This window comes from Corythoichthys intestinalis, chromosome 1, assembly GCF_030265065.1.
Source record: "Corythoichthys intestinalis isolate RoL2023-P3 chromosome 1, ASM3026506v1, whole genome shotgun sequence".
NCBI classification, from domain to species: Eukaryota; Metazoa; Chordata; class Actinopteri; order Syngnathiformes; family Syngnathidae; genus Corythoichthys; species Corythoichthys intestinalis.
In genome coordinates, this window is record NC_080395.1 from 30,401,065 (window position 1) to 30,428,501 (window position 27,437).

A 27,437-nucleotide genomic window follows, 5' to 3' on the forward strand; every position below is an offset into this window, starting at 1 on the left:
TTTTCCAACTTCTCCAAATATACTGGATTCCATGTTACAGAATCAACAAGAGGTTTCATGTTGTGATCGTTAGCACTCTGGGTTCTTGGTGCATTGAGCTGACTTCACATTTTCATGTCCAAATGTAGTTAGCATTCGACATGTTGGAAACCTTGGACCAGGGGTATGTTCTTCCTACCTGAAAATATATATTAGACCATGTAAAAAACAACGAAAGGAGTTTCTCTATAACAAAACAAATGGGAAGAATAAAGTCTAATTTCACCATTTTCCAGGCAGATACTCAGTTCATAAATTTTGATGTATTCTTGAAAATCTAGTGAATGACAAGTGACTCACACTCTGCTAACTGATCTTTAACCTCAAAGCTAACGTTGAGGCAAAGTCAATTGCTAAATTAAAAATATTCCATGTCTTAAGCTCTTTTCAGTAAATAAATAAACTATGTGTTATCATAGAAGTCTATGAAAGGCAAAGTCATATTTTCACCAAACCTGTTCTGATTTAAGCCTGGCTAATAATACCTGACTGCAAGGGCATAGGTTTGGTCTCAACATTGTTATGGACGTGCACACTTTTTGCTGAGAACCGGACATTAATAAGACCAAACAAATTGGGTGAACGGGGGTCAGGGCTACATTTCTCAAGAATACAAACCTTAATCGATAGGCTAAATGATCAATGCAAAATAAATCTGTATTGACTTACACTAACAACATGTGTATTGGTACAGGTTATATACCGTTCGATTTAAACATTCGTTTCGAAAACTACTAAAGAAACATTTCGAAAACTTACAGTAAAATGTATATTATTAGCAAATTTAAACAGAAATATTTGAATAGAACTTTAATTATATTAACGTACACAATAAATACAAACTTGTTAATAATCTCTTAACTGTCCTGGCATGTGTTTTTTTCTTTCTTTCTTTGTCTTAGGAGTACTCAACATTGTCTGTTTAAATAAATCAAATATAACTGAACAAACTTTTTCAGGGAATAACAAAAATTTTGTCCACAAGCACAGCCAAGCTCAACAGGTCAAACTCAACAAAAAATGAATGCTCTTTTGGGTTGCTTTCAGACCACATAAATAAAATACGATTGAAAATTGACTGACACACACAGACTTGGGACCTGTCTCTCTAATCAGCTTCTTGCTCACATTTTTCTGGTTTTATAGCTTCCAGCAGAGTTCACTACATTTATCACTGTTTAATTACCGTTAACAGTCAAAAACACATACAGGAGGACACTTCTCTCTAAACTGCTTCCTACCGGAGTTACGCTAACTCTGATGCAGGTCGTACTCTCAGAAGCAAAATTAGTGTTGTGTTCCACACCTCCACAACATTGACGTCTTTTTACACTACTTACAGTGCCTGCTGCTGCTGTTGCTGGCCGAAAAAAAAAAAAAAAAACTTCTAATATCCCTCCTCTCCAAAGGGGGCCGAGGAGGCAGCATGATATTAATCTGTCAGAGCTGTGCTTGTGTGTTGGGGGGAAGGGGGGGTTGTCCAAGTAATCAGCCAATCAAACTTGCGTTTGTGGGAAAAAAAAAAACATCAGGCAAATAATTCCCTTAATATTGGTAGGGTCAATTATACCCTTACAACATGCAATATGTGAAGACAATCTAAATTACCTATTTAACTGAACTCATTATAATAATGCAAATAAGGTTGCTTAAAAGTTGGTGGGGACAATTTGAGCATCCTGAAAAGTTGCTCATGTTATGTCCCTATCGTCCCTTTGCAAACCTACGCCCTAGCCTGACTGGACTTCCAACATGGCAGACAAATAAATGAAGTGAGAGCATCTATCAACCAGCAAGTAGCATGCCAACTAATAGGCAAATAAAGAACATTTTTATTTCGTCCGTTTGTTTTCACCACTTTTTTTCTTGGAAACGTTAGTTTCCAACACATCGTTTATTTTAAATGGATAACATGTGTAATGGGAACACTTTTTAAAATGTATTAGGAAGTAGGCCTAATTGTGCTTTGTAAAAGAATGTCAGTCATTCAAACCCAACATTTCATTAAATCCTATAAAATGGATGTTTGTTTGTCTCCTGCAGGTATGTCACGCAAACAAACTCATTTGAAATTCAACTTCTCTCCATGTGAGACATCACCTCAGGGAAGCGAAATGGGAGAGTAAAGCAACAAATAGACAATCTGGCAAAGCATTTACTCAGCAAATTGCTACAAGTCTCAGGTGACATATCAATCCTATTAGGTGGAGAAGACTTCTCCCAGGTGTGTAACTCTGCCTCGAAGCGAGCACCCGGAAATGCAAGAGTAAACGACATGAGGAGGATGAAGTGCAGTCCACGTGGCATTCCCTCATTAGTTGCCAAAGAATATGTTGACTAAGCTTGGTTGTTAAAATGACATGTTTGGACAGTCGGTTCTCTACAAAACAGCTATGTAGGAAGTGTTTTATTTCCACCTCTTTGACATGAAATGTACGGAGTAATTGTGCTAACCACAAAAAAAATTCTCTACCGTCTTTTGGAATGATCAGTGAAAAAAAGACAAAAGCACATCTTTTGATGATTTAGTGCTTGCTGAGCTGCGGCCCCATTGTATAGCATGAATCATATTTCCTCAAATCAAATATTTTGTGTGCCTTTAAAGATCTCTATTTCTTTATTTTTGTTATAGCTGGGAACCTACATTTACAGCTGGTGTACTTAGTGGCCCCATTGTGCTGAAAACAAATGTGGAAAGGGCTTACAAAAGTTTCAGTATGTTTAGTCATGCTGTAACACCTGTTGTAATGTAATCAAAGTAAAGTGACGGCATGCGGAGATGCAGCGTCTGCAAATAATGAAGTGCATAGACCTGATAATAATGAGTCGGAGGGCTCCACCAGTGTGTGAAAGTGCTGAAGGGTGAAAATGAAAGCATGCCCCTCAGGACTCGTTTGAGAGGAACGAGGTGCTTAGAGAAGCTCAGAGGCCAGTAACAAAAAATATGAAAAATATACAATTATACATAATTACAACCTTATCATTGTAGGGAAAGAAAACCCACCTGCCATATTGGCCCAGGATTTCGCTGGGCCACTAATTGATATCAATTTATCTATCAGGCTAATTTCAAGAAATGCAAGGCTATCAAACTCATGTAAGGTCATTGGTCACATGCACCAAAATATTAGCTCAAGTGGACTTGACCTGTATAACCAAGGCCTAGTTTGAATTTGTTCCCATTTTTTAAATACAAATTCAAGTATGGTTTATAGATTAATTCACTGTCTGTAATCAATTTAGTCGGGTATAAAAGTCTTAAAAATCAAGCAAAATTATAGAAATGATTTCATTCTTTCTGCAAAGACAAAATTTTTTTGGGGGGAATAGAAAATAACGCTAAATTCAGAACAAAAAAAAAAACAAAATAGAGAAACTAATGTGTAACTACATTTGTAAATTACAGTATTTTCACGTATATACAGTATCTGCAAATGATTACTGTCCAACCAGTGTACTCAACATATTGTGCAAGAGATGAGCAAATTACTCATAATTAGGCCTATACAATATATTGTTTGAACATCGCAATTGCTATGTGTGCATGCGAAATAGTCTGATCGCAGGGTGTGTGATTTTTTTTTTTTTTTTTTTAATGTAAACTTTTGTTTTGCTTCATAAAAGCAGCAATTGTCCAAAGACATGGCTTCCTGGGTCCCTTTTATAAACACCGATCTTCATCATTCACAAATAACCATCTTAGCCTGATTAAACGGTATTTTATGAATACCGTACTGGCACGAATATAAGACAGCCCTGTTAATAAGACGACCCCCTCTTTTTCAAGACTCAAGTTTGAAAAAAGACTTTTTGAACACCAAATTATTTTTTTATACAGAAAATAATTACAGTACATCTGAAACAAATGATTATTACAATATATTTGAGAGAAAACGCATGCTATTTTGCCTCATTCAAGTATTAATATGTGAACATTTAAATATGTAAACTAAAGTGCAATCACATTCGTAAATGAATGGCTTCTGGTTTTTGAAATGTAAATAAACCAATCTATTGTGATAAAACAACAAAATTGCAATAACTGCTTTAACCATCAAAGTGAAGTCTAACTGTAACTGTAGTCTTGAAACAAATCTGAATAAGGAAAAACATTGCAATAAAATAATGCAAACTGGTTAAACTTGAAAGTAGCAGGGATCTGTCATGACAGAACATTGCTTCAATGATATCTGGCGCCATCTAGCGTCGTGAATGGGTATAACGTCTAGACTGCAAATATAAGACGACCCCCACTTTTTCGTCTTATTTCAATACAAAAACACCGTCTTATATTCGGGCCAATACGGTACTAGGGATGTCCCGATCGCACATTTTTGCACCCGCATCCGACTCATCTGATTTTTAGAATCTGCCGATACCGAGTCTGAATCCGATACTGAAAAAAAAGTTTGGTTTTATTTTTTTCTGCTTTTTTTCAGCACACCCCTCACATAAATGTATATGGAAATTTGAGGCTCCTACCATAAACTAGAGATTTGTTGAAATCAAAACTCATATGTGACATGCAAAGTAGCGCCGTAAGGGTATGCTTGCTATATATTGAAGGAGTAGCAGTAGTAACATACAAAAGGCTATTTGTTAGCTTATCTGATACCTACATTATAGTTGCAAACTCTTATCTTCGACCGCATTGTATTAGCACTTGGTGTAAATACCGATACGGAGCTGGTTTGCCAGTAGATTGGGGAAAAGAATATTTTAACAAGATAAACTCCATATGATAGTTGTTCGGGATTATCACGGTTCTTTTGACTTTAACTGCCAGAGGGAAATTGTAAAATTTGCAGATTGTGCGACATCTATATATGCAATCCACTTTAGATTTTCTGTCACGCTGCCACACGAGTTAATCTTGACTTGTACTGAATAAACGACATCTACATGTTGACTTTATTTCATTTGTTAATATCGAGTCAAAAGTGCAGAGCCTGGGACCCAACAGGAAGTTGAAACGTGGCCTATTTTCTCGCAGTCACTCACACAGTATACACTGTGTCCTCTGTGTTACTTTCTCCAGTGATATGTGACTTATATCGCTATTTGTCAGATGTTTTTATTTGGTCTCGCAGTGTCATTGTTTCCCCCAGTGTTGCCCTGACCCATTTGCTCTGCTCGCTGAAAAATCCAATATTTGTCGATACGCTCCCTGCCTCGCTCTCTGTAAATATATTTTTTAAAAATCCCATTGATGTTTGTGTCTTTATTTTTCCTTCTCTCTCTTTTGCTCTCCCTCTCCCTTTCTCGCTGTATCATTGCAAATGGAAGGCTTATAATGAGATTGATTAATTTTAATACAGCCGGGTGGTGTGAAGCGCTCCCGCACAAGATACTCCTATTCTCCCGTTCCGCAGTATTTATGAAGTACTGGAGTGAAGAGCTTCGGTTTTTGTGTCGTGATGCTGTCAGAGAGGACGTGTCAACGGACGACAAAACTGATTATGTGTGCAGTGAATGATGCTTCTCTGCGACATAAATCCAACCGTCACTCGATAGAGGAAAATATAAATCTCGGATCCTTTTACACATCATGTCCTAGTGGCTGTAGTCTTAAAACGGCTCTGTCTTTTAGATTTATGTTTATCTGATAGTTTGGCCCTCTCGTGTTGTAGCCCTACATCAAAATGGACAGCATTTTTCAAGCTAGGTCAAGGTTCCCAAACCATAGGACTTTGGCATACTGTGCTCGAGGGTATGAGATAATAACCATCTACGATCATAAACTATTTTATATTGTAAGATGATTAAAAATGCAGAGCTTAGTTTACTGGACATCAAAGCATGTTGTCACCTAAGGATGTTTTTTTGTGTGTGTTTGCATACGAGTGAGACATTATTAAAAAGAAAATGAAACTCTTTTCCTCAAATGTAATGGTAAAGCCAAAACAATAAATACCTTGAGGCCAAGCATATCTGCAGACAAAAATCAAATTAAAATGTCAGTTGCTAAAAAGAAACATTCAGTTTGCGTAGTTTCAGGAAATGCCTTTTGGCCACAGAATAATCATATATCAGAATCATATGATTTAGCAAGGAAATTGTGCTAAGGCTAATCATTGAAATATGTATCAGTGGCACTAACCAGTACGTTCAGTAAAATACAGTGGGGCAAATAAGTATTTAGTCAACCACTAATTGTGCAAGTTCTCCCACTTGAAAATATTAGAGAGGCCTGTAATTGTCAATATGGGTAAACCTCAACTATGAGAGACAGAATGTGAAAAAAAAAAAAAAAAACAGAAAATCACATGTTTTGATTTTTAAAGAATTTATTTGCAAATCATGTTGGAAAATAAGTATTTGGTCAATACCAAAAGTTTAACTCAGTACTTTGTTATGTACCCTTTGTTGGCAATAACGGAGGCCAAACGTTTTCTGTAACTCTTCACAAGCTTTTCACACACTGTTGCTGGTATTTTGGCCCATTCCTCCATGCAGCTCTCCTCTAGAGCAGTGATGTTTTGGGGCTGTCATTGGGCAACATAGACTTTCAACTCCCTCCACAGATTTTCTATGGGGTTGAGATCTGGAGACTGGCTGGGCCACTCCAGGACCTGGAAATGCTTCTTACGAAGCCACTCCTTTGTTGTCCTGGCTGTGTGTTTGGGATCAGAAAGCTGAAAGACCCAGCCAGGTCTCATCTTCAATGCCCTTGCTGATGGAAGGAGATTTTCACTAAAAATCTCTCGATATACGGCCCCATTAATTCTTTCCTTTACACAGATGAGTCGTCCTGGTCCCTTTGCAGAAAAACAGCCCCAAAGCATGATGTTTTAACCCCCATGCTTAACAGTGGGTATGGTGTTCTTCGGATGCAATTCAGTATTCTTTCTCCTCCAAACACGAGAACCTGTGTTTCTACCAAAAAGTTCTATTTTGGTTTCATCTGACCATAACACATTCTCCCAGTCCTCCTCTGGATCATCCAAATGCTCTCTAGCGAACCGCAGACGGGCCTGGACGTCTGGCAGTGCAAGATTTGAGTCCCTGGTGGCGCATTGTATTACTGATAGTAGCCTTAGATAGCCTAGATAGATCCTTAGGCAGCCTTTGTTACTGTGGTCCCAGCTCTCGGGAGGTCATTCACTAGGTACCCCCGTGTGGTTCTTGGATTTTTGTTCACCGTTCGTGTTATCATTTTGACGCCACGGGGTGAGATCTTGCATGGAGCCCCAGATCGAGGGAGATTATCAGTGGTCTTGTATGTCTTCCATTTTCTAATAATTGCTCCCACAGTTGATTTTTTTACACCAAGCGTTTCACCTATTGCAGATTCAGTCTTCCCAGCCTGGTGCAGGTCTACAATTTTGTTTCTGGTGTCCTTCGACATCTCTTTGGTCTTGACCATAGTGGAGTTTGGAGTGTGACTGACTTAGTTTGTGGAGAGGTGTCTTTATGTTGATGATGAGCCATATAAAGAGAGTCACGACACTCTCTGTTCTCGCCGCGGGTGGTCACGTGGTTCATGTAGGGCGTGAATAGTTCCAAACACAAGCAGCGCTGTCGTGGTTTGCAATGGAACTGACAGCTGTAATTGCGACATTTATGGAAAAATGGATCAAATCACGTATCTAAGTACTTGTTTGATTATGTCATTGCATTATGACATATATCTAAGGGCTAGTTTTACATCTGGAGTGGTCAGGCGACAATTGAGAACTATGTAAACTAACACAGAAGGGAACTTTGTCATGTTATGGAGTGAACGTGTCATTTTAATGTTAGCATGAGCACGGGAAATCGACTTTTACATTGAAATACTAGATGACTGAGGTTTTTCATTTTTCTCAGCTAAAATACTGTTTTTCCAGAAAATGTCTAGATTTCCTTGATTCACCTACCTGTGGTAATATATTAAAGATGACCTCATGTATAACATATTTTGTTTCCTAGTTCTAAGTGGTAGTTTAAAGTTTGTTTTCTCGTATTGACATATAAAAACATTTGTTTCCCCAAAAATTTGGGTTTGTGGTCACGGCTTTTAAATTCTATTTTCCACTTTTCTTTCCTGTTGCACTTTCTAATGCTTACATAAATGTGTGTGTACATTTTCCATTTTATAGACTTAGTTTGACCTGAAACACAAACAAATGACATTTAACAATGCAAAACAACTAAATTTTGAATATAGCCTCTAATTTTAGCAAAACCAAACCTGTACCTCTTTAGAGGCATTTTTCATTTTGGACCCAAGCAACACAAAATGATTACAAGACAGGAAAAACATTTTATGATTTTCCTCAACATGGTGTAATGTATAACAATAACAACTTATTACCTTTGATAAAGAAAATCACAATATTTATTGAAAAATTGGTGAAATTGGTGTCATGGTTCATTGTTTACACCTAACATTTTATAGATCAGTGGCCTGTGATGGTTTGTGTGCAGCATGGTTTCCCCAAGGACCAAGAGCAGCAGAAAAAAATGGATGGAAATGGTCAGTCGTCAAAACATGAAAAAAATGCTTTTTTTTTTTGTTTGTTTGTTTGTTGCCATTTAAAAAATGGGCTTAGTGCGCACAGCCAGCAGTCACCATCAGCAGGCACCACCAGCAGCATGATGTCCATCCATCCATCATCTTCCACTTGCTCTGGGGTTCGGTCGCGGGGGCAGCAGCTTTAACAGGGAAGCCCAGACTTCCCTCTCCCCAGCCACTTCATCCAGCTCCTCCGGCGAGGTCCCAAGGCGTTCCCAGGCCAGCCGAGACACAGTCTCTTCAGCGTGTCCTGGGTCGTGACTATAGGTTAGGGTAGGAACATAGACCGACAGCAGCATAATGTGGATCATGAAAAAGTAACCTAAAATAATAATATAGTTTTTTTTTAATTATAAATGTGTATTATTTGTTGACATCACTTTTCAATCTATACACATCTCTAAAATATAATAATGTCAAACATTTTGGTGTAAAGATTACAGGTTGTCATGCATTGACTTGGTACTCTTTCATGAGGGGGATACCTTACTTCAAAGCTTACAAAATGGAGCTAATAAGCCGGTCGTCGACCAGTACTCACAAATACAGATGAGTGTGTACGTCACAAAGGGCTTCTGAAAGAGTTAACAACTTAAAAGAGGTAGGGACAGTGAATTTATTCCTGACGATACATTCCTAGTTAGCAGACTCAGCTTAAAAAGTAGCAGAACATCGCTCGTCAACCAAGATAAAATATATGTATAATTACGCTACGCATCTACAAATAAAGCTCACCATATACATCATAAAGCGCCTCTGATAGAATACAGACTGTTGAAAATTCAAAAGGGATCGTTTTTTTCACCAACTTACCTCCAAATATACTTTACAGCCAGCCATTCGTATGAATGCGGTCCACTCTCGTCGAAGCCATGTTTGGAACTATACGAAGCTCCGTAACCCGGAAGTACCCGGAAGTAAAATCGTATAATGGATCTCTATGGGAGTGTCGTAACCCTCTTTCTAAGGCCCTGCTTTATACAAATCAACAATCCTTGATCGCAGGTCTTCAGACAGCTCTTTTGACCGACCCATGATGCACATCAGACAATGCTTCTCATCAAGACAATGCTTACCAGGTATGTGTTTTATAGTGGGCAGGGCAGCTTTAAACCACTCATCAGTGATTGGGCACACTTCTGACTTGAATTTTTTGGTAAAAATTGGTTTCAATTGCTCTTTAAGCCTCCTTAGGCATAGAGTTCACTTACTTATTTTCCCCCATCTGTCATTTTTTGCATGCTATCCTGTTCAAAATATGAAAACCTATAAATGTTTGTGTGGTTTTAGTTAAAGCAGACACTGTTTTGACATCTGTCTAATTTTGACAACGATCAGATCACATTTGATAATGATTTTATGCAGATATGTGAGAAATTCCAAAAGGTTCAGATACTTTTTCAAACAACTATAGCGACCTATCGGGCTAGCCCAAAATGCTGCACTCTCTGTAAGAGGGTACGAGAGTGAAACTTAGCAAACAAAGTCTCCAAAAATTATATTCTTCCAAAAATGCATGTAAAAGCCACAACCTGTTGAGTTCACACCAGTCAGTAAGCTGAACAGGCCTCCACTTTGGGCAATTTTGTCTCCCTCAGCAAACCAGGTTCTGACACCAAGTCAAAAATAGTGGCATCAAGAGTGGTGGAGGTCAAGAATGTACTTTATGTATGTGTGATTCATGATACACAACTAGGGATGTCCCGATCACATATTTTTGCACCTGAGTCCGACTCACCTGATTTTGAGAATGTGCCACTCTGATATCGAAACTTGATTCTTTTTTTTTTTTTTTTTTTTTAACAAAAGTTCCAAACATGTTACAGTACTGCACTGTTTAATGTAGTACTTCCTCTTCCCCTTTCTCCGGGAGTGTTGTGGACTATATAATGTATATCAGGGGTCCCCAAACTACGGCCCGCGGGCCGCCTCCACATTTGGTCCGGCCCCCTTTTTTTTATGTCAGTAATGTTATTTATTTCCTGGCCTTTTTCTGTGAAGAACTCAGAGAGGGTTATTTGGTTATTATCTATTTAATTAATAGGGTTATTATTATTAATTATTATTATATTATGTTATATTATATTATATTATATTATTATTTTATTTACCTTTGTTCCGTGAAGAATCCAGAAAAGGTTATTTGATTGTGGCTTTCTGAAAAACAATACATTTTTACATTTATTCACTCCTGCAATCGTCACACTTTTTCTGTTACAAACTGACCCCGGCCCCTCATAAGAGAAGGGAAAAGTTATGTGGCTCTCACTGGCAAAATTATTGTTTCTTTTGGTAATGCCACTGTATTTCTTGATTATTTTGTTAGTTAAAAAAAAATGTAAAAATAATAAAAATAAATAAATAAATACATTTTTCAAACGCAATCTTTTCACCCAATTCCGATCCTTTGAAAAATGGCCTGATTGACCCGATTTCCGATCACACGACTGTCTCGGGGACATCCCTACACATGACATTCAAGAGTGTTGTTCCACAACCAAGTTTATTTATTACGTGTAACTGACACAACAGTTCAACAAACAACAAGCGGAAAAAAGGCAAAAAGCTCTTTGCTCAAGTGTAAACCTAAATGCTCTTCACAGCCGTAGCACAGGGGCTACTTGCTTGCGGGAAAGTTGGAGCAAGTCACCCGGAGCAAGTAAAAAAAGAAGCTTTATTGTGACGTCGAGTAATAAGGTCGATTGGCTGCTGTAAGTGGAGTTGGATGTTGGGGCCACTTCACCAGAGCTTCCTGACTCTGCATCATCATCTGCACTTGGAGACCGCCTTCCACACTGATCTTCGTGTCCATGTTTACATGGCCTTAAGCCTGAGTTATGCTTCTGGTTTTCGGTGACGGAGAAGCTACTGTGGCGTCAATGAGCATTCGATAGTTCTGCGGCAAGGGAACGATTTGATCTGTAAATCACCGCGAAACCACAAAGGGGGTGTGGCGTTGTGTTTGTACGGTTTGGGGGGGACTCTTGTCGACTTCCTCTAGTTTTCTTCCGGTTACACAATAATGCCAACGGATAGGGAACGCTTGAATGTGGATCTTCAGCTCATCAACATTGAACAACAAATGTTGATCATACTGTAATGTCCGTAACTAAGCGCCGATCCTTTAAGAAGCGATCAGACTGAGGGAGGTGACGTTGCGGGAGAGAACGGGAGAAAGTGAAAGCTAGCGGTCGCATGTTGCGGCAGCCCGCTATTATTTTGTTATTTTATTTTAATGTTGCAAAAAATAAAGTGTGGAAAGCCATCATCGACTCCTCTCCTTCATCCCCCCCATCCGTTATCATAAAAGCACCAAGGCACTCTCAATCAGTGATGCTGTATCAAGTGTGTGAACTGTTGTTGAAAATTAAACATCAAAACAACTCTTTTGACACCAAACCTGTGATTTATTCTTCATATACTTGAAGTGCGAAATATAAATAAGTCATAGACTCACAGCAAACATATGTACACAATAAATGATGTAGTGCACTAACCAAAAATACGACAAAGTGATAAAAAGCTGGCAGTTTTTGGCCGACTGTGTCACCGCTTCAGGTGGCCATTCGCTTCCGAACACACACACACTTGTCCATTTTTTTATGTAGTTGCTGACCTTGCCATTTGGCAATCTTCATCATGTCTTGACGAGACATTGTAGAAGTTGTCGTACATGCTCTTCGATGATACTCTCGCTGACTTGGTCCATTTTTGCGTGTAGCAAAACAATGTTTGAAAATGGCGGTGATTTCGCGCTCAAACGGAAACAACAGTCTGAACGGACCAATCACAGTCCATTTGCGCCATGTCACCACGCGTTGACATGTCAACCAGTCAGAAAATTGTGGAGATGCATATATGGCTACGGCCAGTGTTGTTAATAACGGCGTTAGAATATAACGGCGTTAATAACGGTGTTATTTTCTTCAGTAGTGAGTAATCTAATTAATTACTTTTCTCATCTTGGCAACGCCTTTACCGTTACTGAGACGGGAAAGGCGTGCGTTACTATGTTGGTTGACTGACGCGAGAAAAGTCTGAGAAAGACGGACTCACAGAGACGAGAGAGCAGAGCATGAGTGGGGAGGAGGCAAGGGAGGGTGACGCCGTTGCAAACACGATGCTACTATGTTAGGTGGCTCCAATAATACCTGACTGTAGCCGATAGCCTACAAACTACGCCCACTTGATGCTTCGGTAGATATCACATATATACAGAACTAGATGCAAATGACAGACACGGCTGCATTAGCAACATGTATAATAAAGAACTAGATGCGTTAGTAAACAGCCGCCATCTTAAAGCAGTAGACTTCTCAGGAAAGCTCTGTTTTAGAGAACCTTCTTAGCGAATCTAAATAACTTTATATCTAAAATGCTCCTAAATCGGCAAAATCTTGACTTAAATCTATCTTTAAATGATGAAATACTTTTAAAACTTGCACATGTCAAAAGTATACAGAAGGGAACTAATGCAATAACGGGTGCAATTTTAACAACTTTAACGGTTGAATCACAACATTAAATGACTTCCACACATAGCAAAGGTTACTATCTTGTTATCGCAATATCCGCAATACCCATGTGTCTAGTTAAGTTAAGGGTAAGGAATTGGGCTAGGGCCAGTTGTCCCAAAAAACCTTTTAAACATCACATTGTGTGCCCTGTTTTGTTTTAAAAACATGAAAATTATCACGTTACTTTGCCAAGTAACTAATTACTCTTACATTCAGGTAACTGAGTTACTAACGCAATTACTTTTTGGGAGAAGTAATTTGTAACTATAATTAATTACTTTTTTTTAAAGTAAGATTAACAACACTGGCTACGGCGAAGGGTCATAAATCAGGTCTGCCTTGGCGGCGTAGGTCTGCCGCAGAAACATAACTCAGCCTTTAGTGTTGATTTTTAAAATATATGATAACAACAATGTACACCGATTTTTTTTTTTGCCAGAAATTTTTAAGCAAGGCCAGTGAGAGTTGTGCTGGCAAGACAACCATGCTGCATCGTTTTTTACAATCGAGCGCAGCTGCATCATCTACAGAAATTGAGTCCTTAGAGATAGACAAGACCTATAAGTGGTTTCATCCATATTGAGTCGGATGTCGACAAAATTCTTTAGATGGACTGCTTTAAAAAAATGTTCTATCAGCGATGCTGCCAGACCGACATAAAGACTAAGCAATGACTGCAGGAAAATTAGGTTACAACTCAAATTCATCAGGGGATTTGCCATCAGTTACTGACATTTAAACAAAACAATGGCATCGAGACACTCGGTGATTACTAATAATTAGTCTTGCTAGGAATTATATACACATAAGTGGTATTGACAGTGTGGTTTAACATGCAGACTAACCAATGATTTCAGTTAGTCAATGTAACCAAACTGGTGGCTCATTTCTGCTGCCATTATTGATTAACATTTCGACAAATCAATATCTGAGTGAAGACTGGAGACGCGACCACAGTGCATTGGAAGGATACATGTAGATGATCTTAAGGTTGTAAATAGAGATGTTTCAGAAGAAAAAGGCTGCATCTGGTCACATGAAAAACAACTTGAGAATTGGTGGCCCATGAAACAAATACTACATGGCTTTATCACGTATTAAACAGTGATATAATAGGTTTCTATGGCCTTTGGGAATGCGGCAGTCCCAATGCCCTGCAGTACAGAGAACAAGTTGTCACAGTAGCTACAAATGTCAGTATTACAACAATGCACGAGCGATGGTAGTGGAGGATCTCAGGGGAATAAAGCCATGTCATTTACAGAGCGCCAGGTTTTATTGCTCTGCTGTATAAATCAATATAAAAAGTTCTGAATATGAGCTAAAACAACAAAACAGGCCGCGGCGTGAGCAACCAAAAGAATTGAATTTAGTGTTAAACAATTGTATCTATTACCTCATTCCACTGTGTGGACATAGATGCCCTTATCCATTTATATTTTTGCAGCATATCCCATTGTGAAGCTCAACTCTTCAACTAATGTACACCCACGCATCTTGAAATATTTCGCCCTTAGAAAACAGGGTGATCCATTTACACGCTTGGTTCAAGTGTCGCTATGAATTTATCTGTAACCTGCTTTTAGAACTATTTATGCAGGTCTAGTACTCATTTAAGAGGGGAATGAAAAAAAATCCACTTTTAGGATCACAAAACAAAGTGTATTTTCCAAGTAGGCAACAGATTTTTTTTTTCTTATTTAGTCTATGTGACACGTCGACTTAATGAAGCACGAGTGTGAAAACATTCTCCTTTTTAGGTTTGTTGTGTAAAGATAGTCCTAGAATTTGACACAAATACTATTCATTTGTTGTAACATTACTGTTCATGTACACTATTTTAAAGTGTTGAGTTTGGTACTCATCCAAATTTGACATATTTTGTTTACTATTCTTGCTTTTCAATGATTTTTAAATCTTAGAGCTGCAGCTTGCGTCACCGCTAACCGAATAACCATCTGCTATCTTTGGAACATATGGCGTCACCAGGAGCTGCTAAACCTGCTAGCAAAGTATGTTATGAAACAATAAGTAGACTGGTCCCTTACATTTGCACCACAGGGCATTATGTCCAATTCAGATTTTTTGTTAATTCAGATTATTTTTATGTCTGTTCACTTTGCAAAACAAATGGCTAAACTCACACACAAGTGTATAGCATCAGATGCAAATGATTAGAACCAGTCTTTCGAAGGAGGCTTGCCTGATTTAAAACTCACATTTAGTTTGGTGTGCCCCTGAATGTTGAAGTGAGAGAAAACACCATGGTGAGATCAAAGGAGCTGTCTGAGGCCCTCCGAAAGAAGATTGTAGACGCTTATGGGTCTGGTAAGGGATTTCAAAAGATCTCAAAATAAAATAAAATCAGCCATTCCACTGTCCAGAAAACAGTCTACACATAGAGGATATTCAAAACAAATGCCAACAAATCCAGGTCTGGCCGTCCAAGCAAGTTCACCCTGAGAGCAGACAGCAAGATGCTAAAAGAAGTCTCCAAAAACCCTAAAATTTCATCACGGTACCTACAGCAGGCTCTTGTTAAGGTTGATGTGCAAGTGCATACCTCTACAATCAGAAAGAGACTTCACAAATTTAACCTTCATGGGAGGTGTGCAAGGAGGAAACATTTGCTCTCCAAGAAGAACATGAAGACCAGACTGAAGTTTGCCAGAGTGAATGCAGACAAAGACCAGGACTTCTGGAATAACGTTCTTTGGACTGATTGAATTATTTGGACACCAGAACAGAGGACATGTTTGACGTAAACCCAATACAACATTCCAGGAAAAGAACCTCATACCAACTGTGAAGCACAGAGGTGGAAGTGCCATGGTTTGGGGATGCTTTGCTGCAGCAGGACCTGGCCAGCTCACCATCTTAGAATCCACCATGAGTTCTATCGTGTATCAGAGGGTGCTTGAGGAACATGTGAGATCATCTGTGAAAAAAATCAAGCTGAAGCAAAACTGGACTCTGCAACATGATAATGACCCAAAACATACCAGTAAATCCACAAGGGACTGGCTGAAAAGGAAGAAGTGGAGAGTCCTGGAATGGCCGAATCAAAGCCCAGGTCTTAATCCCACTGAGATGTTGTGGGGTGACTTGAAACGGACTGTACCTGCAAGAAACCCCTCAAACATCTCAAAGCTGACAGTATTCTGCATTTAGGAGTGGGGCAAACTTTCTTCAGACCGATGTCAAAGACTGGTAGGTGGCTACAAAAAGCATCTCACTGAAGTTATTTTAGCCAAAGGGGGTACTAGTTATCAGGGGGCAGGGTGTCCTAACTATTTCCTCAGTTAGAATATGCATTTTTGTTGATATATTTGGTTTAACGGGTAAAACAATGTTATTTTTTGTTTTTTACCTGCAATTAATTCACTTTCTTTTCCAGAGATAAAGATAAAGAACAAGATCAGACATATGTGAACATTTCTTAATGAATAACTGAATATTTCATTGGGTGTCCTGATTTTATTACATGACTGTAGCTTCACATATGTTATCAAAAAGAAAAAGGTATTTTCTTTGCCTTCATTCGCCATTTCCAGTTAGCTTCTGTTGTTTGTTTTGTCGAATAGTGATGACCTTTTCACAAATTGATGATGTATAACTTCCATTCATACGAATATGGGTTTAGACCGCAGAGGCGTCAAATCTATATCCGATTGATATCTACATACGAATGAGCCCAATTTGGATTTAAAAAATATCGTAATTGGACTTGAATTTAAAATTCAGATGCCTGTCGCATACGTGCAAAGAATTCTGATTTCACCTGCAATGTGAACGTAGCCTTACTTAAAGATTAATTTGTTTCATACTCCAATCCTTCACACATTCGCTATGTTGGTTATTGCATTGACTATTACTGTGTTTGAAAATGTTATTTCCGGGTCTTGACTCTGCTTGACGACTTGTAACTGGAATTGAAAACCTGCCTATTTGCCATTTCCTTTTGAATGCATAGCATGAATAAGTCATGCACTATGGTGACAGTGCACACAAGCGTGGAAACTTTCACTCACAGACAAAATGCCACAGGATGCCTGATGCAGTGTTTGTGTGCATTGGAAATTTACAGCTTGGATTGAGCCTATACATGGAGATTGCATTCCTAAGCAGAATTTCCCTAACCTTCTAAATAAACAAAATAAAACAAAACTAAATGGAAAAACTGACTATTGTGTTTACTCCCATCTTGCCTCAACCCACCACATTAGATGTATAGTGTAATTTTGTTATACACAGTGAAATGTAGTGATAAGAGCAGATTTGTCCTAGGCACTTTTATGATTTAATCTCAAACTGATGCCATTTTCTACTCTGCATGATGCGCTGATATCGCCTGAATATTGTTAGATAGAAATAAGTGACCAAGTTTCTTTGTCTTACTACAGGCACAAAAGAATCCTCTTGATCATAAACCATGACACATTCATGTGTAATTTTGAGGTTTGCACATAACCCAGATTGCAAAAAACTTTCAAATTGATGTTCCCCTTTACGCGAAGGGAGTGATTTTTTTCATTGCATCATATGGATGTCGCTGTTGTTGGGGTCTGGAAAGGAATGCAGGCAAACAGGGAGACTAATGAGCGTGTTTCGCTCCGCATGCTGTGGCTTCTACTTTACTGCTGATAAGTGAAGACATTAGGAGCTACTTTCTAAGAGTAATAAGCAGTTTGGGAAAGCACAGTGTATCCACGGACCCTATTCGAGCACGGTGACAATCCTATTAAGAAAACACTGTGTGCTGTTAGTGTGACGCAAATTGGCTACAAGTAGCCTGGCCCATCTCCAGGCATGACTCAAGGTGACGGCACAGCCACAAAGGCACAGAGTTACTGTCAAGATCAATATAGGCATATTGATGGCATAGGGCACACAGCCATTTGTTTAATGTGGTGCTCTGTAATGGAACTACACAGGAGGTTATAGAAACAGGGAGACAGTATGGTGTTTGTTTGGGAGAGCAATCACACAGTGACTCACAACATGTTGTGATAATATTCTCATGCTAATATTTGTCCAAAAATGACAATGTTATTGTAATGCAACAATTATGGCGTTAAACATACTGTTTAAAATGACTCCGGCTTCCTTCCACATTCCAAAAACATGCATGTTAGGTTAATTATAGACTCATAGCTGCCTATCGGGTGTGAATCAGAATGGTCGCACGCACAATAGAAAATGGATGGATCACATTGAGTGGTACAAGCGATGTTTTAAAGAGGATACATCTTAATTGCTTCTGTACAAGTAGTTTGGTGTCTGGAGTGCCTGCCAACTCATCAAGTGTGAAATTTAACAACCAAGTAAGCATCTGCCTATTTCTGGATATGCAAATCATTATGAAATTTGTGGAATTGTTCCACCATATCCAGTGTTTGCGTTGGTTTTCTGCAGCCAATCCAACTTTACAACTACCATGCTGACACTTTCGTTTTAGGTTTATTTAAGACTCCAAATTGCTCAAATGCGAGTGGGAATGGTTGTTTGGCTACATCACAGGTGTCAAATGCAAAGCTAGTGGGCCGGATCTGCCTCGGAAATCATTATGTAAGGCCTGTGAAAGTAAGTCATGTGCAATCGGTTAATGTTTTTCAATAAATTAAGATTTCGCCGGGATTGGCGATGGAGCGGCATTGGGTCGTTTGCCAACGGGCTTACACTCACAAGGGATTCACACGATTACTGAGTTCTAGATCACAGAGCTGATTTGTGTACACTCTACCCCTTTCAATCACTTAGCTTATAGAGTCCCCCACCCCTGTACCCCTCTATCCCTGGTCAACAGGCCCCCCGAAATGGATACATCTAGCTGACGATGGCATCAACATATTAGTAGTTAGTGTAGACGTTCAATGTATTTCTTGTTGTTGTTTGTGTTTCTTTTCTTTCTTCTCTTGTGGTTCTTTTCTTCTGTTCCCCCATAACCCCTTCCTGTTCGCTGCGTCGTCATAATAAACGAGGTACGTTGAATGATCACAATGGGAGTATGTCATACTCTCAATGTGAAACACACACACAGAATCGACAGAATCGATTTACGCGATTTCGACTTTACGACGCCTGCGTCTCGTCGTAAAGTTGACATTTGCTTTATAATGCATGCTTTTATTTTGGTGCTGGAAGCGTAGAACAGGAACTGAGCGCATTCACAGACATGCCTGCCCACCCCGCACACACAGAGCAGCCAAGTGACTGAGGTGACAGCATTTGCTGCTTGTGAAGCACCCACAGGCGCGACGGCTGTATATTGTCATGAGCAGCTGAATAAAGTCAACCAGCCACACGGACGTCTGACATCGTCATTTCGAAGCTTAGCTCACTGTCTAGCTAGGACTTAGCTCCAACATCTTGGCGAGGACAGCACAATGACATATAATACATGTTTTTGGATAGTTTTTAATTTAGAGGGTGTTTTGAGGTATTTAAAGGGTTAATTCCGATTTACGCGGAAATCCGGGTTACATCGCCAGCGCAGGAACGTAACTCAATCTTAAACCAGGGATTACCTGTACTGTTGTTTTACTCCAGAAAAAGTTAACAACAAATAAAAATGAACAATAAATATGAAAATATTTGGTATAAAGAGGTTCAAAAAAGGGATTCGGACCATGTTGTTGTCAATGACGTCTATTGACTAACAAAATACAGAAGTTGTCGATTTTTTGAAAAACGAATAGTTGTTGATTAGTTGAATAATCGTAGTATTTGCCGGACGAAATGGCCCTTCAAAGGAAACCATAAATACAATGTGTCCCATGACAAAGATGAGTCACCCCTGGTCTATATGTTGCTTCTGATTAGCTTGCAACATATTTGAGCGCCTTGAAAGGTGGAAAAGCGCTATATAAGTATAACACCATTTACCGTTTACCATATCCATGCTGTACTTTGCTGCGTGCACTAAGCTAGCTAGGATGGGCTTTCGGTCGAATGCAACACAAATGAGTACAAGGGCTATGGAAAATATATTTTTGAATGTGAAAAGCCTTTTGAGGATAAAGCTTCAACAAGATGGACTGTTTGTTTTATGTGTTTTGTCGTCTGTTACTAAGGTTACTGCAGTTGTGGGCTGTATCAATTTAAAATACAGGATTGCTGATTTTCCAGATGCAGACTTGAAATAATTCTGTCATACATGAGTTATATTTCACACCAATCAACACTGATGAGGATGCTGGCGATCAAGCAGTCAATGTTGCTAATCTGCGTGAAGCTGGAAAAAGATAAGTGAATCTGCTAACGATGATTATCGCAATACAACACAGTGACAACATAATGATGATGGTAAGTAAAATGGCCCCGTTTTCTCTCATCTGTGACTTTATCTTGCATGTACTCTAATTAAATCTACAGTGTATCGGAATTATGGAGGTGAAGCAGGCAAGATACGGATCGTTTTCAAGAAAAAAAAGTGGCGACAGTGCAAAAAAAAAAAAAAAAAAAAGACTAGCTTGGGAGCGAGCGCGTCATTTTCAGTAATCAACGCATGACACATCTCCAAATGAAGACAATCTATTTGACACAATGTTGAGTAGGAGATGAAAGAGATCTGACAACTGATTCAATGTTTTTTTTTTTTTTCTCCAAAAAAATAATCCCCTTCAGAGGCTTTCAGCAAGTCAAAGGAGCATTGCTAAAACTTGCATCATGTTTTATTTTCTCGCTCCAATTGCTCTCCCAAACTATTTTTTTGGAAAAAAAAAGGGGCCCAAGAAAACACAGTAACACACTAAGGACAAAGTAACAATGACCGGCTGGACTCGCTGTACTTGGAATGGGAGGGAGTTTTTTCCACCTTTGATGCATTTACTGCACTGTGTGAGAGTCTGGGATCCCGTCGAGAAAAATCCAACAATCCCTTGCCGCAGTAGCGAGAGCCCGAAAGAGTGGTATCACAGGTCAGCGCTTGCCTAATGAAATGAATTAGGGTTCATATCTGTGGAAATAAGCTTGTGTTCTCTTTTGTATTCAATTTTTGTGCTCAAACTTTTATCTTTTAATGCAACCATTCATCTCATTGTCTAACACAGTAGGGTGCAAAAAAAAAATGTAAGCGCATCCCATTTCCTCACAATGGTGAATAAATCATAGAATCCAGCCAGAATCCTTTATCTTGCTGTCCTCCAATCTATTGTAAAGTTGTTGGTCAAAAAACACTATCTTTTTGTCCTCAAGGAATATTTATACATGGGCCTACATGTTAAAAAAACAACAAATGCAAAGATAGCTTGCCATATTACAATTTCTGATAGTAATAGGTTTTATGATGAAACAAAAGGTTTTCGCACATGAGTGATGTTTTGGAGAAAATTGGTCTTAATGGCAGAAAATCAAGGCAGTTATAGTTATAGGCGTGACCACTGTTAATACTTTGCACCAATCAGCAGGTTTAATTATTGTACATTCCCTTTAAACTTTCGTGCGTTTTTTCCAACTGCTTGTCTTGGACCTGATTGAAGGAAAAAACACAGTCTGCTCAGTAAAAGGTTGACTCACACTTGGTATGAGGACGTACGAGTGCACCAACGAGAGAAATTACATGAATTTTGGCCAGGAAGATTTCCGCATTGAAATTTGCAGTTGGATACCGCCTTCCATCACAATCATGAAAGTAAAGTACAGTATTTACTTGCAACAAAATAAACATTAATCAGTATTAATGACTGATGTTTGCAAAGTCTCACCAACACTGTTTGTTCAATACAATACCCAGATAGCAGACAGATGTTGATATGTTGTTGAATCAACATTCCGCTGTCAATCTTATGTCGTTGAATGAACATTGACACCCGACATTGTTTCGTCATCACTTTTGCACCCTCGATTAATGTTGTTCCAATGCTGAAATCCTAACAAAACCTAAACGTCATTTGGATTATTAATAATATTGGAACAATACTGAACCAATGTTATGTTGTCCTTCAATTTTAACCATAATGCTATTAATGCTTTCAAATATGCCCATATTTAGAGGTGTTGTTTTGTTTACAGATAGAAGAAACAGCTAGGCTAACTAATAAAATACTATACATGAATGTGTATATATATATATATATATATATATATATATATATATATATATATATATATATATATATATATGTCAAGTCAGGTGACTTGAAGTTCCGCTCTGAGACCCCCAATTTGGCCAAATTTCAAAATTGTCCTCTATGTGTGATACATCATTGGAAAGCTTAAAATCTCAATTTTCTGGGGGAAGAAAAATTTTGAACAGGAGGGCACTTTTTTAAAAAATTAATAAATAAATAAACAGCAAAACCCTAACTGGAGGCGAGAGCACGCGAGAGCAGAATTAAAGACGCCACGATTTTAACGAGATATTATCACGTACCTACAGTTGTGGTCAAAAGTTTACATACACTTGTGAAGAACATAATGTCATGGCTCTCTTAAGTTTCCAGTTATTTCTACAACTCTGATTTTCTCTGATAGAGTGATTGGAACAGATACTTCTTTGTCACAAAAAACATTCATGAAGTTTGGTTCTTTTATGACTTTATTATGGGTGAACAGAAAAAAGTGATCAAATCTGCTGGGTCAAAAATATACATACAGCAGCACTAATATTTGGTAACATGTCCCTTGGCCATTTTCACTTCAATTAGGCGCTTTTGGTAGCCATCCACAAGCTTCTGGCAAGCTTCTGGTTGAATGTTTGACCACTCCTCTTGACAGAATTGGTGCAGTTCAGTGAAATTTGATGGCTTTCTGACATGGACTTGTTTCTTCAGCATTGTCCACAAGTTCTCAATGGGACTTTGGGAAGGCCATTCGAAAACCTTAATTCTAGCCTGATTTAGCCATTCCATTACCACTTTTGATGTGTGTTTGGGGTCATTGTCCTGTTGCAACACCCAACTGCACCCAAGACCCAATCTTCGGGCTGATGACATTAGGTTATCTTGAAGAATTTGAAGGTAATCCTCCTTCTTCATTATCCCATTTACTCTCTGTAAAGCACCAGTTCCATTGGCAGCAAAACAGCCCCACAGCATAATACTACCACCACCATGCTTGACGGTAGGCATGGTGGACTTGGGGTTAAAGGCCTCACCTTTTCTCCTCCAAACATATTGCTGGGCCCTGTGGCCAAACAGCTCGATTTTTGTTTCGTCTGACCACAGAACTTTCCTCCAGAAGGTCTTATCTTTGTCCATGTGATCAGCAGAAAACTTCAGTTGAGCCTTAAGGTGCCGCTTTTGGAGCAAGGGCTTCCTTCTTGCACGGCAGCCTCTCAGTCCATGGAGATGCAAAACATGCTTGACTGTGGACACTGACACCTGTGTTCGAGCAGTTTCTAATTCTTGGCAGATCTGCTTTTTGGTGATTCTCAGTTGAATCTTCACCCTCCTGACCAATTTTCTCTCAGCAGCAGGTGATAGCTTGCGTTTTCTTCCTGATCGTGGCAGTGACAAAACAGTGCCATGCACTTTATACTTACAAACAATTGTTTGCACTGTTGCTCTTGGGACCTGCAGCTGCTTTGAAATGGCTCCAAGTGACTTTCCTGACTTGTTCAAGTCAATGATTGTTCAAGTCAATAATCACTCACAAGAAATTACTAATTCGTGTTGCTATATGTATATTTTTGACCCAGCAGATTTGATCACTTTTTCTGTTAAACCATAATAAAGTCATAAAAGAACCAAACTTCATGAATGTTTTTTGTGACAAAGAAGTATCTGTTCCAATCACTCTATCGGAGAAAAATCTGAGTTGTAGAAATAACTGGAAACTCAAGAGAGCCATGACATTATGTTCTTCACAAGTGTATGTAAACTTTTGACCACAACTGTACCTCTTTTCAATCCAAAAACTCGATGTAGCATGTATCACCGAGTGTCAAGACACAGCTGTGAATGGCCACAGCCGGATTTTTGAGGAATTTTAACGGTGAAACATGGTAATATAACAAAGGTCGTGATGCAGAAATTGCAGACATCAAGGAGTGGTTGAGATCTTCATTTTCATATATTTACCCTTTTAAACGTTTTTTCTTCCATTTTTCTTTGTTTGGATTGATTATTTATCATCTAAAATATTGGGGAAAATGCGACAGTAACGAAAAAAATAGAGTTAAGTGATAGTTATGAGGTAGATAACCGTGACCTTTTTACAGATGCCAATTTTTTCATTGTGATTTAATTTGTTTAAAAGTTTAAAATATGCGAGTGAATAATTTTCGAAATTATATTATTATTATCAAATGATATTTATATTTTAGTTTATATATACACACACACATATACAGTGGGGAGAACAAGTATTTGATACACTGCCAATGGGTTTTCCCATTGGCAATGTATCTCCTCACTGTATGTATGTATATATATATATATATATATATATATATACAGATATATACTGTATATGGTGGAAAACTGTTAGGTGACTTGAATTTGTTCAGATTTCTAAATTGTCCGATTTGCACATGTGATACATCATTTGAAAGCTTAAAATCTCAATTTTCTGGGGGAAGAACAATTGAGAACAGGAGGGCATTTAAAAAAAAAAAAAAAAAAAAAGTTTTTAAACAGCAAAATCCTAACTGGAGGTGAGAGCACGCGAGAGCAGAATTAAAGACGCCACGATTTTAATGAGATATTATCGCGTACTTATCTTGGTTCGGTCCAGAAACTCCATATAGCATGCATAACCGAGTGTCAAAAGACAGATGTGAAAGGCCACAGCTGAATTCGGGAATTTATGGATGAAACCTGGTAATATAACAAGGGCCGCGATGCAGAAATCGCAGACGTCAAGGAGTAATCGAGATTTTCATTTTCATATATTTACCCTTTTAAACGTTTTTTTTTTTTTTTTTTCCAGTTTTTCTTTGTTTGTTTCTGGACTATTGGGCACCCCTGATTACAAGCCTCACCCAGAAGATTTTTAAAGGAAAAAACATTTTGTACATACATAAGCCTCTCCTGCCTATAAGCCGCGTGTGCCCACTTAGTAACAAGAGACATTGACAAAGAAATATACAGTTTTCAAAATTTTAATAACACACCTTAACTTTTCGTTCCAAACAGTGCCGGCAAACACGGCAGTTATATAGCAGCGGCACGGAAGTTACATAGCATCAGCATGGCGGTGCAGCACTAATTGTGCTGGTTAATAAAAACATAAAGGTCTTTGTTAGCAATCTTCATCTTCCTCCTGTGCATTCAAACCATGGAAGTCTTCACCCTCAGTGTCGGATATGAAGAGGCTCAGATGCACTTCGCTACGTACCTACGTTGTCGCCTTCAATATCTCCCATAATGAGGCAAATTCACTCCTAGCCAGTGCTGTCCTCCTCGTAAAGCAGCAGAATGGCCCCTTCAAAACCCGTTGGTGATGGCGGACTCTTTCACAGCGCTTCACGCTGCCAGGCTCCCCCGGCAAACCTGTGCAAAAGCTGCTCTTTGCATGCGGCGAGTCTTGGCAAACGATCTCTCGCCGCTCGTCATCAAAGATTCCGATGCAACTCGGATGGCCAATTTAATTTCTTCGAGCATTTTCCATGATGCAGGTATGCCAATTCTACTCATGCACAAAGGCGGATGCACAACGCACAAAGTTAAACTACCAGTAATAGTGTAAACTAGCGTCTTCTTCCACACATATATTCCACGTGTCTCACTCCCACATTCCATGCTCGAGCGCCCCTGGCGGCCGTCAGAAAAATACAAAAATTGGCCGCATCATTGCACACGCCGCAGGACCCAAAATAAGGGAAAAAATTAGCGGCTTGTAGTCCAGAAATTACGGTATTTATCATCTAAAATATTGGGGGAAATGCGACAGTAATGAAAAAAAAGACAATTAAGTGATAGTTATGAGGTAGATATCCTTGACTTTTACAGACGCCAATTTTTTTCATTGTTACATAATTTGTTTAAAACTTTAAAATATGCGAGTAAATAATTTTTTAAAGTCTTTTTTTTTTTAAACTAAATATTAGATATCAATTAATTATTCTAAGCTAAAAATGACAGACATTTTGAATGATAAATATAATTACTTACCTTCTTTTAATGGCTGGGTTGAAACAAAAGTGGTTGCGCGACGTCTGTAAACGGGGTTTTTCAGGGTAAAACGGACAAATTAAAAATAGTACGGGGACTTAATGCGCCTTGAATCCACTATGGCAGCATATAGATATATTGTTCTATCAGATACAACAGTTCTTTTGGCTTAAAATACAGCCGTTTATTTTATAGACGGGTGCGAGAGCAGCAACTGCTTTTTCAGCCTTGTCTGTGTTTTCCGCCCTTTATATATATTTCAAATTATTTTTAATTGAACCACAAAAATAGGAAAAATCATTAACACTTAGTAAAGCTATTTCAAACTTAAGCCTCCTCCTCAGTCTGACGAGCTTTACTGCGAAATTTGCCACCAACGCAGTCTGGGGCATAACGTTGCCACTTCTGACAACAGCAGCAAATGCACATTGTGACGCATCCACCCGTATCTGCCCCTTCGGTGTCATCGGTGAATTTGAAAAATACAAACCAAACGGTATTCAGTTAATTCATATCAAGGAATTCAAGCATGTATCATGGGTTAGTTTAACATACTTCAGTTTTTGTGGTGAAGTGAGTTTCTCAACCAATTTCAAACCAAACTAGGGCTACATATGGGAACGGAGCTAGCTAGTTAGCTTGCTACGATGGAAAAATGACCGCACTGTCTCGGTGTTCAATAAATTAATTTAGACAAGGCTCTATTATGTCATATCTACTGATTATAGTGCTTTAATTGGAAAAAGAATTCCGTTTGCCTGAACTAAATTCTACTAAGCTAACATCCATGCTAAGTAGGTCTTCACTTTTATGCCAATCACAGCAAATGCACCGTTTCTTACAATTTCGGCAACTTGGTCACGATGTGTCAGGCAAACCGTTTTAGATACAATTTTGATGACGAACGCGGTTTATTCTACACTAAGACATCATTGCTGGTAAAGGCTCTGAAGAAAAGCAATAGGCTTACCTTTAAATATGACTATCCTTAAATGAGGCATTTCCAGTGGAGTTCGTTTGAGGTTATACGCTGTCTTCCCGCTCAACCATGAACGCAACTATTTTTTGACCATAACTCCCACTCATCCACAATTCAATGACATGTCAATCATATTTTCCGGTCAATCAAAAATGAACTATTTGTCAACATTATTTCATCCCCTTTAAAACAATAATAACCCAACCATCGATTGATACACCGCAGAACAATTTTGTTTCAACATCACTGTCAGGTGTCATCGGCATTTGCAATGTTGATTCAACATCGTTTATTGTCGAAAATTTCAGTATCAACCATACTGGTGATTTTGATGGAAAATCAACGTTTAT